This window comes from Aythya ferina (assembly GCF_964211825.1).
Source record: "Aythya ferina genome assembly, chromosome: 10".
Lineage (NCBI taxonomy): Eukaryota > Metazoa > Chordata > Aves > Anseriformes > Anatidae > Aythya > Aythya ferina.
Window position 1 is genome coordinate 18,614,159 of NC_140306.1, and position 13,234 is coordinate 18,627,392.

At 48.9% G+C, this 13,234-nt stretch overlaps 1 protein-coding gene across 5 annotated transcripts in view; it reads left to right on the top strand.

Annotated features, from left to right (window-relative positions):
• The first annotated feature begins 1,031 nt into the window (after positions 1-1,031).
• FBLN2 (fibulin 2) overlaps positions 1,032-13,234 on the top strand; it is a 105,055-nt gene continuing 92,852 nt past the window's right edge. Inside the window, exon 1 of one of the 5 annotated variants that reach the window (XM_084530455.1) lies at positions 1,032-1,720. The gene's annotated coding sequence lies outside the window, so the exon portion shown is untranslated. Of the gene's footprint in view, positions 1,721-2,148; positions 2,335-2,569; positions 2,689-4,415; positions 4,539-13,234 lie in introns of those variants that run through there. The other 4 variants (XM_084530460.1, XM_084530456.1, XM_084530458.1 and 1 more) reach the window with 4 other exon arrangements.

The following is a 13,234-nucleotide window of genomic DNA, read 5'->3' on the forward strand; positions in this document are numbered from 1 at the left end:
ATGTTTTTTGTCAGCTTTGTTTCATTCAGAAATGATGGATATTTCCTTTTAGCTTCACTTTATAAACTCCTGGATGCATTATTTCTTCACTGTCACTTGGAGTCAAAGCAAAACATTTTAAGTGATCTTACAACATTAGAAAAAAAAATTGCTCTGTTTCTGAGCCATGACTTGGGAAGACAAAGTGAAGGCACTGCCTGAGGACAGGCCACCAACATAGGACTCCATCTTTCCGTTTGGGTTTAAGACTTCCCAACTTTATCCAGGTGAGTGGTGTTGTGGCAAGACATAGCAGAGCTGAGCTGATGGGTTCATAGTGACCATTTCGCTCTGCTCTGCTGAGGAGATTCTGCCCTCCCTCTGGGCCTACGGGGCATCTGTTATTGCTGGTTTACACCCATGTGTACAGGGATGAAGTGACTTGACCCAGAACTATGCCCTGCTCTGCCTGTGATTTCCTGACAGAGTCTGGTCCTTCTGTCGTGGTTCTCTGCCCTGACAGTGGGTGTAAACTTCTGGCTACAAGCCTGAGACCTTGTGCACAGCTTCCGTGCACCCTTCCTTGCCTGAAGGTGCACCAGTGAACGCTGTGTCCGTGCAACCCCTGCAGCTACTCACTCATCTCTGGACACAGTGAGGGCACTGGGAATGCTGTTGTACAGGTGTTAAGGAAGACATTTAGCTTCCATCTAAATGGGTTTGGCCATTGGGATCTCCTGGTGCTGCTGCCTGTGTTGGCAGAGCACAAGTGGAGGTAATGGTCCTTGGGTATTTTGGGGAGGGGAAATCTGAAAGATTTGACAGAGCCAGGGGTGCCCCTCTTAGACGTGACAGAGGATCTCTGCTCCTGGCTGCTTGTTGAGTGTCCTCCATGGGCGTGAATCACTCTGATGGAAGACATTAGCCTTACAGACCTGCTGAAGCTATCACAGCTGTTAACAGCAAAAACTGCTGCTGTGATTTCGGGAGTCCCCTGTACCTCCTGTTTCAAATTATCCCAGCTGTAGGGTGGACTCCAGCGGACTCTCCTGGTGTTTCCCAAAGCAGTGCGATGCAGGGCCTGGGGCGCAGAGCCAGCAAATGGGCGCTTGCGCCCAGCTCAGCCGCAAACTGAATGTGCAAAGCCCCGATGAAACGCTGCTGCTGGCTCTGCTGCTTCCCATCTGCTCGTGGCGCAGCTGGGTGGCAGCAAGTGGCACTCATGGACTGTCACCAGATGATTTAAGGGGGCAGTAAATGCCACCATCAGAGCAGCAGTGCTCACATCACATCTTTGCTGAGGTGGAGAGAGATCCAAGTCCCCCGGCCTGTTATTCCCCTATTCTTTCTGTGCTTTCCTTTCTCCTTGGGATGAAATTCAGGACTGTGTAAGATCATTTTTGGAGGGTTGATTGTTTCCTCACAAAGTAAATAGCATTTTTTCCTCTTTGGCTAGAGTTACACAATAATTTTGTATAGTTGCAATCGCTTGAGGGTGTCCAGCAGCGACTGGCAGCGCCCCCGTCCCCACGCACGTTGCCACATTGCACAATAAGACAGTCCCACTTTCCCAAGCTTTGGCCGTGTCAGAGACAGGATACCACATTATTCAGAAATGGAAATTCTTACACTGCTACTTTTCCGTAATTGTGCACACATTTTGCCTGTGCAGATTTCAAACTTGCCTGTGAATGGGAGCTGCTGAGGGCCGGAGGCAGCGCGCAGTTTCTGCGGGTGCCAGGTAATGCTGCGTTCTTCCTCTCACAGGCTGCGGGCTGGGCGGCGACTGCTGGGAGGAGGAGAGGAGAGGGCAGGAGGAGGAGAAGGAGGGCGCAGAGGGACCTCTCCCCTGCCATGGCAGCGATGGGAGGAGGTGACCAGGTGCTGCTGGGAGCCACCAGCTCTGAGCACGCAGTAGCTGCTGCTCCGTCTCCTGGTCCCTGGGAAGGCGAAGCCAGCAGCCAGGCGGTGGATGCTCAGCCCTCTGCGCTGGGTGGCTGTACCCACTGCCTGTGCCTGGGCATGGTTTGTGCCACCCCGGGGGCAGCTGGGCCCAGTGTCCCCATCAGGGTGGGATGGGTGCCCAGGTGTGGGAGACAGCTGTGCCTGAGAGCCTGCCGAGGGGGAAGGCACCTGGGGTTATTCTTACAGCCCTCTGAGGGGTGTTTTCCCGATGACACAGTGCTGTGGGGAATGTGTTCTTCCCAAAGACTTCTTCCCAAATCAGAGACTTCCCAAAGTCTCCGATTTATACCAGGACGGGTGTCAGTAAACAGTCCGTGTGGTCACGTAAATACGCCAGCTGGGCCCTGCTGATGTAAAGAGTGGGACTGCAGCCCCCGGGGCTGCCGCCAGGTAAGCATGGGGCAGCTTCCACCCGGCAAGCAGCCGCGGGACAAAGGGAATCCCAAACCCTCCTTCGCCCGCCGTCGAAGCCCCTTCGGCTGGCCTGAGCGAGCTTCACCGGGGCAAACCGGGGGGGCTGGGTTAGCAGCGGGGGCTGTACCCCCGCTCTTTGCTCACCGTTTCAGCTGGGCGCCGAGCCTGCCCCCGCAGGTGAGCGCCGCGCACGGGGCGCTGCCCGCCTCCCGGCCCGGCCCGGTGCCGGTGCTCGGCGGCCCCCCCGGGCAGCCCCGCCGCAGCTTTCCGGCCCCTCCCTCTGCCTCCCGGGGTCCCCTCGCCCCTTCCCGAGCGGAGCGGAGCCGTGCGGTAAGTGCGGAGCCCCGGGCGCGGAGTCCCTGTCGCGACAGAGCAGCGCGGCGACAGCTCGCGGGGCGCCCGGCGGTGCCGGGCGGCGGGGAGTCCCCCAGCCCCTCGGAGCGGGGGACGCGCTCCAGAGCCGTTTCCAGGCTACCGGGATAAATAGGCAAATATTTCCTTCCACTGCTTCTCTTCTCTCTGCCTCTCTTTGTTGTTGTTGTTGTTCTGAAAGTGGCAAATTGTCAAGGAAAAAAAAAAAAAAAAAGCAAGAAAAAAGTTGCTGTAGATGTTTCGGGGCTGTTGCTTTATTGAAAACAACTCCCTGGGTGGAGGCGAGAGCAGCCTGCAGTTCGGTGGGAGTGTTTGCAAATCAAATGTCACTTGGAGGTGGGGGAAATCTGGCAGAACCGTTCCGTAAGAGCCTTCTCCAAGTCGTGCAGGCTCGCTGGCCTCATGTGAGCTTAACGAAAACCAACGGGAAGTTTGAAAGGAAAGGGAGAAGATGGATGGGAAAGCAAAGGAAAGTGCTTGCTGCCTGCTTCTGCCGGCGTGCTTGGGTTCCTGGAAAGAGCGGTGCTGGGCATGAACTGGCTGCCCCCTTGGGACAGCGGGGCAGGGTCCGTGATGGGGACATTCGGGGGACCAGGCTGGGAGGTGGGCACAGCAATGCAGCCCCCAGCAGCAGAATTGCTCATGGCATGGTCAGGGCTTGAGTGAGCCCCAGCCTGATCCGTGCCCCTGTGCCTCCCCTCACCGCATCGCTTTCTCTCATCAATCCAAGCCCGTCGGTCTCCGGAGCCCAGGCACCCGCGGGAGTGAGCACGGAGGTGGCTGGGTTGGGCACACGGTCTGTGCCCCTCCACAAGGCCCTGGGGGCTTACGGGTGTCATGCAGCACTGGATTTCTCTTGGGACTTTTGGTACCACAGGAAAAGGTGCTGTCATTGCAGAGCTGTAGCAGTGCTGAGCCTCGCTGTTGCTTTGCACCCAGAGGTGATGAGCGGAGAGGTGGTGCTTGGGAGTGTGTCTGGTCCTCTGACTGTCTAATGGACCCCCTGCAGCCACATCCTCCCCTTCACTGCTCTTCCGCATAGAAGTCTGTGTTTTGGGCATCCTTGCCCTTCTGCTAGCAGTGCAGGCTGTAGGCACAGCCCACGTGCAGCCACACACAGCTTTACGGGTAGTTTGGTCAGGATGTGTTTTAATGACAACAACAACTGGTATATGGCTAATAGGTACCCAGTTATTTGAGAAAGATGCAGCTCTGTAGTTAGAAAATACTAACTACAGTAGTGGAGTGGATGAAACTATTTTTAAAATGAAAGATTTTTCCCCGAGTAGCAGAATGGGGCCTATAGAGGCCAAAAAAGTGTTTTTTTTTTTGGTTTTGTTTTTGTTTTTTAAAAAACATGACTGCTTAGGTTCCCAAGGTGTATCAGCTGGACCTGTGGAATCGCTTTGAAGACACAGCTAAACCAGCATTAATAGGGGCTGGTGTTGGCATAAAAATGTCATCCAAAAATCACACCCTTAATTGGCATTAGTGTGTTGGCAAACCTTTTCCAGTGCTGCTTTGTCTTTCAACAGCCATATTATTGTAACCGTTTCATGTATTTTGTCTCGTGGCAAAGACTCAGAGCAGGATTTGTTGAATTCAGTGCGGCGGCTGGAATCACAGAATGGCTTGGGTTGGGGGACCTTAAAGACCATCTAGTGCTAACCTTTTACCTTCTCCAGTGAAGACGAGAAACCAGTGGCAAAGCAGTTGAGGCTTTCAGTCCTGGTGCCACCTCTGTGATTCCTTGTCTGTGGGCCCACTGCAGTAAGCTGCTTCGCAGGCTATGCTGGGACAAGGAGGAGGTAAATGCTTGCTTTAAATTAATCTTTTAATTCAAATCAGTTTCCATGATTGTAAAGATCCTTTACTCTTCTCCTTCCTTCTGTCCATTGACCTCTCTGTCCACTTTAAAACATTTTCAGTTGCATCAGGTCATTGTGTGGCATTATAGACTTCTAAATTCATCTGACCTACGTGCAGCTGGAAGAAGCTCCCTTTACTTGGATTTGTGCACTGAGTGGTAGGTAGCCTTCCAAGGGTGATGGTGGGCAGTGGGACGGACATTTCAGTGTCATCAATACCCTCTGTCCCACTCAGCTGTGCAGCATGGAAGAGCACATTTAGTTTTGCTGGACAGTTCCCCAACAAGAGAAGGGCCCCACTGGGGCATTTCCATGTGGCCAGAACTGCCCAAGCCCTTGTTTTACATCCCTTGTGAAGCAAACCAAGCTTTCTTTTCACAGCTGCCTTCTCTCCTTTATTCTGGGAGGTGACAAATATTTACCATGTCAGTCTCTTTAAAAGTGCTCTTTGGGAATTTTCTCATGCCTTGGAGTTTCTTCACCTGGTCTGTGGGTAAGAGCTGGCATTTATCTGCTCCTGGCAAAACCAGAAGTGTCCCTTAAAATATTCAGAGACTTTTGTGGTTGGTGAAAGGCTTGAATGGGTATGTGCTTTCCTACAGCTGCCTTCAGGCTTTCCAGTGTCATACCCTGAAGAAACCAGGGTGCCACTAGCTGGCCCATCAGTGCCTTGGGGCTGCTTTCCTCCTTCCTGAGTCAGCAGCCCTCAGTCCCTGGCCATGCTGTGTTTGTTCTGGAGGCAGCCCTTGTTTCAGGGCTGTAAGCTGCCCCAGGAGATGGCAGTGCCGTGCCTGCTGGGGCTCCCCTTCCTCCTCTGTCCTGAGGCTGGGCTCCATTGATGTGTTACTGGTCTGTATGCAGATCCCAAGTGGCACAAAGAACCTTGACCCTTAATGACTCTGCCTCTTATCTCTTCTTAGAGGCACCGACAGCCCCTGTGTTTAGGATAAGGCTCTGATATAGTGATACGGTCCCATGCATTCACTTTTGTGTGGCTTTTCCCCTTATTCACTTGCATTAGAAATTTGGATTTCCTGCCAGCTCATTGGCATAATATTAACCTTTCTTTGCTGGATGTGACATGTTGCCTTTAATAACAGGGGCTTGGGTTTAATATCCCAGGAGGTCTTTCTCAGTTCTATGTTCGTGTAGTTCAGGAGCTAAAAGAGTCTTCTGAAAGGGGCTTTCCAAAGGCTGGTTTGTTTTCTCCTGGTTACATTGCTGTGGTCTTCTCTTAAGAAATAAAACAGTTGAAACAAACACATATCCCACCTAGATATGAAGAAATTGCAGCTTATTTGTGGCCTGGATCAGCTCCTTCTTCTGAACATGATTAGAGCAAGATCAGACCCTTTGTGTTACCCTTTCATTCTGGCATGTTACAAACCTAATATATTGTTCATGAAAATTAAGTTGTGCTAATTACATCTCCTGGTCTGCTTTAAGAGTCATACATTCCTGTCTGACTTGCTTGCTAATGAACTCTGTGGATCGAATCCAAACTCGAGGAGAATCTAAAGCACCGTCAATGATCTGAGCATGCAGCTCACCCGGGCTTAGTTGTCCAGATGTGACCCCCAGCCCAGGGGCAGCTGCAGAAACAAATGTTAGACCGGGAGATGCTGCTGACATTCACTGCTGGGTGCTCTAGATCCTGTGGCTCTCATCAGCACGGTCTCCTTTCTGTGAATGAAGGCAGGCAGCGACAGCCGGGCTGGCCGAGCTGGTGCTTGAGGGCAAGTCATGAAGGAGGGTAAGCCATGCTCCTCAGCAAAGTGAAGCTTTAAAAGTTGTCCCTCCTCACTCCAGAGGCTTCTGTCCTGCCAGTTTCGGTGGGAGTTTCTTTGTTAGAATTAAACTTTGGTTCAGTTCTTTTTTTTTACTTGCCTCTGTTTGGTGAACAAACCTTGGAGACGAGGAGCTCATTTCTTCCTGTATCAGCAAAATGTTTTAGTGACTGCTAACCCCTTACACCTGTACATGGCTAGTCAAAGAAGGGTCCTAACCTGGTTTTGTCTAGACTGGCGATGCAGAGAGAGAGAGAGAGAAAGCAATTCCTGGGGCTCAGATACATGACTTTTTGGAAACAGAAACTGTAACCAGCAAAGGCTGTATCCCCAACAGAGCTGCAGAAGGGGTCTTGTGGGTGTTCTTAATCTACCTCACTGCAAAGCCAGCCAGGTTAGCTCAAACCACCTTTGTTTTGACTTAAATTAGCTGAGTCTGCAGTACGGCAGTGAATGTTCGCTCTGTCCCTCCTGCCAGACGTGCGGCGGGGGACTACCAGCTGGCTGCTGGTCCTCAGCCAGCTCCTGCTGCAGCCTCTCCAGGAGAGGCTGTCTGGGCGTCCCCTGGGCTTCTCTGAAACGAGAGCCGAGCCCTTTGTCCAGCATCAATTTAAACGTGTTTGTCAGACGGGATCGGTTTAAGATGTGCCCCACACACTTGTGTTTGTGCTGTCCTTAATTTCAGCTTGACTCCTATTCCCCCTGCTCCTGGTTCGGGTCCTGTTAACAGTTCCTTCTGGGAAATTTCACAAGTCACCGGTGCCCTGCAGCAGCCACCAGGTCTGGGACCAGCTGGGCTCCTTAAGGGTGTCTCTGTGGTGCAGACAGAATAGCTCAGACTTTAATTTGCTATTTTACCCATGAAAGGACAGGCCTGCTTAGTTACCTGAGGGTTTGTGAACCGTTTAAGATGATACTGGATATGCATGCATAGGAAGAGATTTTGACGATGCCTATGAGATTTTTATTCCCTTTTAAATTAAAATGCAATTTGTTGTCCATGTTTCTGTGACAGTCCCATCCTAAGTGTTTTATAGAAACAACTTCCAGGACTTTTGCTTTTCTTTACTATGCACTGGACTTTGGAGACCAGATTACTTACCAGAAGAAGAGATGGGAGCTGGAAAAATACTGTTTTGTTGGTGTCATAAATACTCTAGATACAAAGGAGACAGAATACTTTTAAAACTCTGCAGTGTTGCAGAGCCTGAAACCTTTTCATGGGAGAATGCTACTTTAAATATATGTCTGGAGAAAAAAAAGAAAAAAGAAAAAAAAATCAACAAAAAAACAAACGCACAACTTCTGCAAACGATGTGTTTTCTTAAGGAATTAAAAACAACTGTTTGGAAATGATTAATTATTGTAACATGTGAGCACTGTAACGTTCCGTCCGTTCGCAGTAGTATTTCAAATGATTTAAAGTTGTTTGCTCAAGGTTTGCTTTTACCATGTCATTAAACATCGTGGATTTTTTCCAGCTGTCCTCCACAAATGTATCACCCGTGATGGATTTTGCATGAGAACGGGCTGCCAGATTTTAATTTTGATACCAATTTTGTTTTACTTTTGATACAGTTTTGCTTTGCAGAACATACTGCTGGCTGGGACGATGCTAGCAGCAATGGTCGGGCTGAGCTTCGGGGCCTTGTTTGCACCTTCTGAAAGCCCTGAGGATGAGGTCAGGCATGGGCAATTACCTGTCCCCTCTGACTGCCGCCAGATCTCCCCTGGCAGTGGTTGTGGCCTCCAGCAGGAGGTGGCAGCTCTCCTATCTGCTGCCTGCATACTCTGAGCACTTCCTAAATTGCTTTGGGCAAAATCGAGTGGATTATCTGAAGCCACTGCTTAGACTATTGAAGATAATCCTACTGGCTTTGGGCTTTGTCTTTTTCCTTCTTGAGGTGAGTTAGGGAGGACAGGAGGAACTGCTGTGGGGTGCAAGGCTGCTGGCAGGGGTCTGCTCTGCGGCACAGCTGGGAGGCAGGAGAGTCACGGCGGGTTTGCTAGTGGCTTGATGAAGTCATTCACCGGAAGAGATCTTTCTTGTTGAGCTGCTGAGGCTTGCCAGGGACTCTTCCAGGCCCGTTGAGTTTTTTTGTTTTGTTTTGTTTTTTTAACCCCCTTACTCAGTTTTTGTTGCCAGAACATTTACGTTTGGTCACGTTTTTCCAATTCTAAACTAATCCGCCTCAAGTGTGGAGCTCCATCAAATAATCAATGTAATCTAACATCCGATTATCTTGAAAGACTGGGTATGATTAGTGCATAAACCTTGGACGGCCACTTGGAAAAGATATAACCTGATACTGCAGAGAGCAGATTGATTTGGGGGATTACCTCTCAGCCCTGAATGGGTAAATAGCATAAATGGAGCCACTCGCTAAGAGGAACTGCTGCGTGCCCTGAAACATCACAGCGTGCCTTCAGAGCAAACCAGAGCTGCAGCCTGCTCCCTGACGTGTTGTTTGGTTTCTGGCATAGCTGCTTGCTTTGAGCCAGAAGGGTATGCCCTGTGGAAAGTGTCTGAAATCATTCGTGGGCCTTGGTAAAATGCAGACGTTAACAGCAAGAGTGTGAATAAGCAATCTCTCTCTCTCTCTCTCTCTCTTTTTATTAAGACTTTTGCATTCTTTTCAAAGTGTTGACATAGTACACTATGCCCTGGGGTGTTGCAAGTGTCTGAATATTTAGGATGTGTAAAAGACCATGATCATGCCGTAACATCTCTTCAGTCTGGGCAAACAGGTTCATTTGAGTGCTTCACTTTTGTTCTTAAACTTAAACAAAATGAACTAAGATGCTAGTAAGCAAAAAGGAAACTCACTGGTATATACTTACTTTATTAACATCTATCCTGTTAACAGTGGAAAAAATAAATGAGCACTTTATGATGATAATCCTGAAGCTGAAGCATACCTCTAGACTAGACAGTGTCACATTTGATTATAATTCTTGGTTACACTGCTCTAGTCCCTGTCTGTCTGTCTCTGAGGCCAGAAATGCCTTTTTGTTACGTGACTGTGCAGGGCTGGGCACTGAGATACCCGCTGTGCAGCTAGGCTCCAGGTGCTGCCGTGGGTGAGGTACGTCTCTGCACTGGAAAAAGGATTTTAATAGGCAGCGAAGTGTGTGTCAGGCAAGCATGTGTGTGTTTTAAATAAAGCAGTCTCCACTGGGTTTAAAATGAAATGTTTCCATTTCTTTTTAAGCCTGCTTTTCTAAAACTCATTTAAAGAGACTCAATAACATCTGCCATCAGTGACATCCTTATGTTTGGGCTCTAGCCCTGCGAGCACCAAGCCCATTTGTATAAGTCACTGGGATGGGACACGTGGTTAGGTGTTCGCAGGCAAGCGTTCGGGCAGCAGTAGAGCCCGTAATTGTGCAACAAGGCCAGTAACTTCTTCGAGCTGTTGTTCAATGGCATTTTTCCTGATGGGCAAGTTAAGTAGGTCTTGTTTCCTCACGAAAAGAAAAACTAAGTTAAAGGAGAGAAATGCTCTCTGCAAATCACATCCTGTTTCTATCCTTCAATTAGCACAGATTTGGGGTTGCAGCCTGACTGCAGTCCATCTGACCTGCTTCCCCTCCCCTCCTTATTGACACTGATATTAGAACTATGGGAAAACTTAGACTGCTGGCAAAATGGGTGGAAAATCAAATGTTTAATGTTTTGCTTGAACATTTTGTGGTTTCTCCTGAAATTCTTTGTCTGAAACAAAGGATGTTCTTTGTTCTTTTTCGGGGGGTTGTTTTTTTATTTGAAAAAATCTGCAGTGTCATTGTAGGTTGCTGAAGTTTCTACAGAAATGGTATCAGTTCTCCACATCTTATTTTTCTTTTATTTTTTTTTAAATACCTGAAACAAGGAAGGACAGTTAGAAAAGATGAAAAAAAAAATTGTCTGATTTGACAATGAAAGATTGTTCGTTGGCAGATTCTTACAAATGCATTCAGAATCAAAATGTTAGTGATTTGGAAAAATCTTGAAATACAGTAATTTCACATGACCTCCCTCTTGGAAGCTTCTATGGTTTTGCATTCTTTGCTCCAGCACTATTCCCACTGAAGAAATGCTTTAAAAAATAAAGAAAAAAAAAAAAAGAAAAAAAAATGTATTCTTTAAAAACCATCATTCCTTGCTTCTTTGGTACCGCATTAAGTTGTGTTTATATAGCTTAATCTTATCCTGATTTATATGATCAGAATTAAGCTTTTATGGATTTGTTTGGAGTCTGGAGAAGATATGAACTGAAGCACAAGACAGTCACAGTCCCACGGAGCCGGCGGGCAGTGGCTGCCTGGGGACACGCTGACCCCTGGCCATGCAGCACTGCAAGCGCTCCCAGCTCCTCCTTGCCACTTGCAGGCCTGAGGAGCAGCGATGGGCACAGGGACAGGCTGAAGGCAGCAGCTGGAGCCCTCTTCAGAGCTGCAGCTGGGATGGGGATGTCTGCAGCCCCAGGGTGCAGTGAAAAAGAGTGAAGCCCTGGGTGCCAGCAGTGGCAGGGCTGCGGGGGCTGCCCCTATGCCTGGTACGCTCCATGTCTGCACAGTGCTCAGAACAGGGTTTTGTAGCCCTAAGGGGCTCTCTGAGGCAGGAGAAAAATGGTGGCTTGGTGACAATGTGGGTGAAGGGACCTCCTGGTCGCATCTTCTGCCCTTTCAGTCAGACTTGATTTTACCATGACGCTAGTCGGAGCCGTTAAGTAGCTATTAGTTATCACTCAGGCAGCATCCTTTTGTTATTTCAGAATTACTGAGGTACTTAATTAGCTGTTCATTAACTGCCTTAGACAAAAATAAGATCTGATTAATCATCATTTCAGCAAATTATAGCCTGTTCTGCAGGCTATTGAAATTAAGCACTGAAGGGCTGGCTTCCTGCAGCGAGCTGTGACCTGCCCCGGCTGCGCAGCCCTCGCTGCCTGTCACTGACCCAGAGGGCTTGAGGTCCATGGAAATCGGTCACCACCTGGGGGGCATGGATTCATGTGTGAATGGGGTGAGGACCATGGAGCACTGCCTGTGACACAGCGGAGATGGTGCCAGTGCTTGGCAGAGGGCCGTGCTCTGAGTGCACGCCCAGCCAGCCAGCAAGAGAGATGTCTGGTGGCCACCATTCCTAACCTTTGGGATCACTTCCTTTTGCTTACTTTTTTTGTAAGCAATATCCATTGTAACTGATCAAGATCAAACTTCCAAGCTGATTGAGATCTTGAATGCATAATCGAAGACTATAGTTTTCTTTAAAGTAGTCCTATAGGGTATGTTATTTCTTGTTTTATCTCACATGCATTCTGATTTCAAACATAACCGATTTTAGTTAATTATTCACCAGGGAAGATGGAACTGGCACCTTTGGTTTAGAATAAACTTGCTTATCCAATGGCCTAGAGTTTGAAGAAAGGAAAATTTCAGAAGCATCATGGGATCATTAAAATCCCACACAAGGTATTTGCAGGTATTACAAAGCCAAGCCTATAAAAAGCAGGTTCCTTACAAGAAATTGCTTTGCATTCTTCTGGACAAGAATTAAAGCTCCCCCAGAACTTTCCTGTTATTGGCCATCTTTGTGTCTTAGATTCTTCCTTTTCCAAGATCCCTGACTGTTGCTCCCCTTTAATCTCTCCTAAGGGCTCCTTCTCAGCCTTTTGAAAGCAGCTCTAGCTGTTCCCTCCCGCTGCCCAGGCTTGTCCAAGACCGTAAATAGAAATCACCCATTTCTTTAGTGAGCCCTTGCCAAGTGGGGCTGGATGCCCCTTCAGCCTTCCTGTGTAATTTGATTTAGGAGCATTTGAAACACTGACAGTATTGACACTGGGATTACATGTAGATTGCATTCAAGGAAGTTGGGAAATAACACAACCATTGACTGCTTGGGCTTTTCCCTTTCCAAGGCCTAAAAATTGAGGAGAAAGTTGCGCCAGGTCAGTACTGGTTGTAAATCACCCGGGTTTTGGTGTGCTGTACTCAGGACCTGATGGTGTGGTTAGGACTGGATGAGCGGGAGTGACAGGGCTCAAAGACTGCTCTGTCTTCTGTGACCATGCTGCTCTATGTGTGTTTGGCAGCTTCACTGCTGGTTTAACTCTTCCCAGTGCAGACTTTGGGAAGGAGAGGCATTTCCTCCCCCTCCGCAGTGCAGACTTCTCATCATTAAGCATGGAGTGCCCATTTCTGGGCTCTTCTCTACAAGATGGACATGGAGCTCCTGAAGCGAGTTCAGCAGAAGGCTATGAAGATGATGAGGGGACAGGGGCATATCCTATGAGGAGAGGCTGAGAGAGCTGGGCCTGGTTAGCCTGGAGAAGAGACGGCTAGGCAGGGATCTTATCAGTGTATATTGAACTGGGTGGTCCCCAGAGGTCCCTTCCAACCTCAGTCACTGTGATTCTGTGATATGACTGCAAATACCAAACAAAAGTAGACCGGTGAAAATAGAAGAATCTTAACAGAATAATTAACAGAAAGAAGTTTTGTGGCTGTGTGTGGAGAGCTTTCTTTTGTTAACAGAAGAAGCTGAGAGGGTTTCTCACTGAGCTGATGGCAGCACTGGAGAGGAGTGGTTGGGAGTCTTGCAGCATGCCCCATTTAACGTCTTCATTGCCAGAGGTCCCAGACCAGATGCCCGAGCTTCACTGGGGCTCACTGGGCCTTGCCAGAGTTGTCTCTATGAAGGGCCCTGTATTGGTCCCGGGGACAGCGGTTCCCCCAGCACAGTGGTGGTGGCCCTGGGCAATGGGACTGGCTCCCTTCAATGTGGGGCATTGTGCCCCACTGTGTGCCAAGCACCCCAGGAAGGGGAACCATGGTCATCAGTGGCTGGGTGCAGCCCCTGTCCTG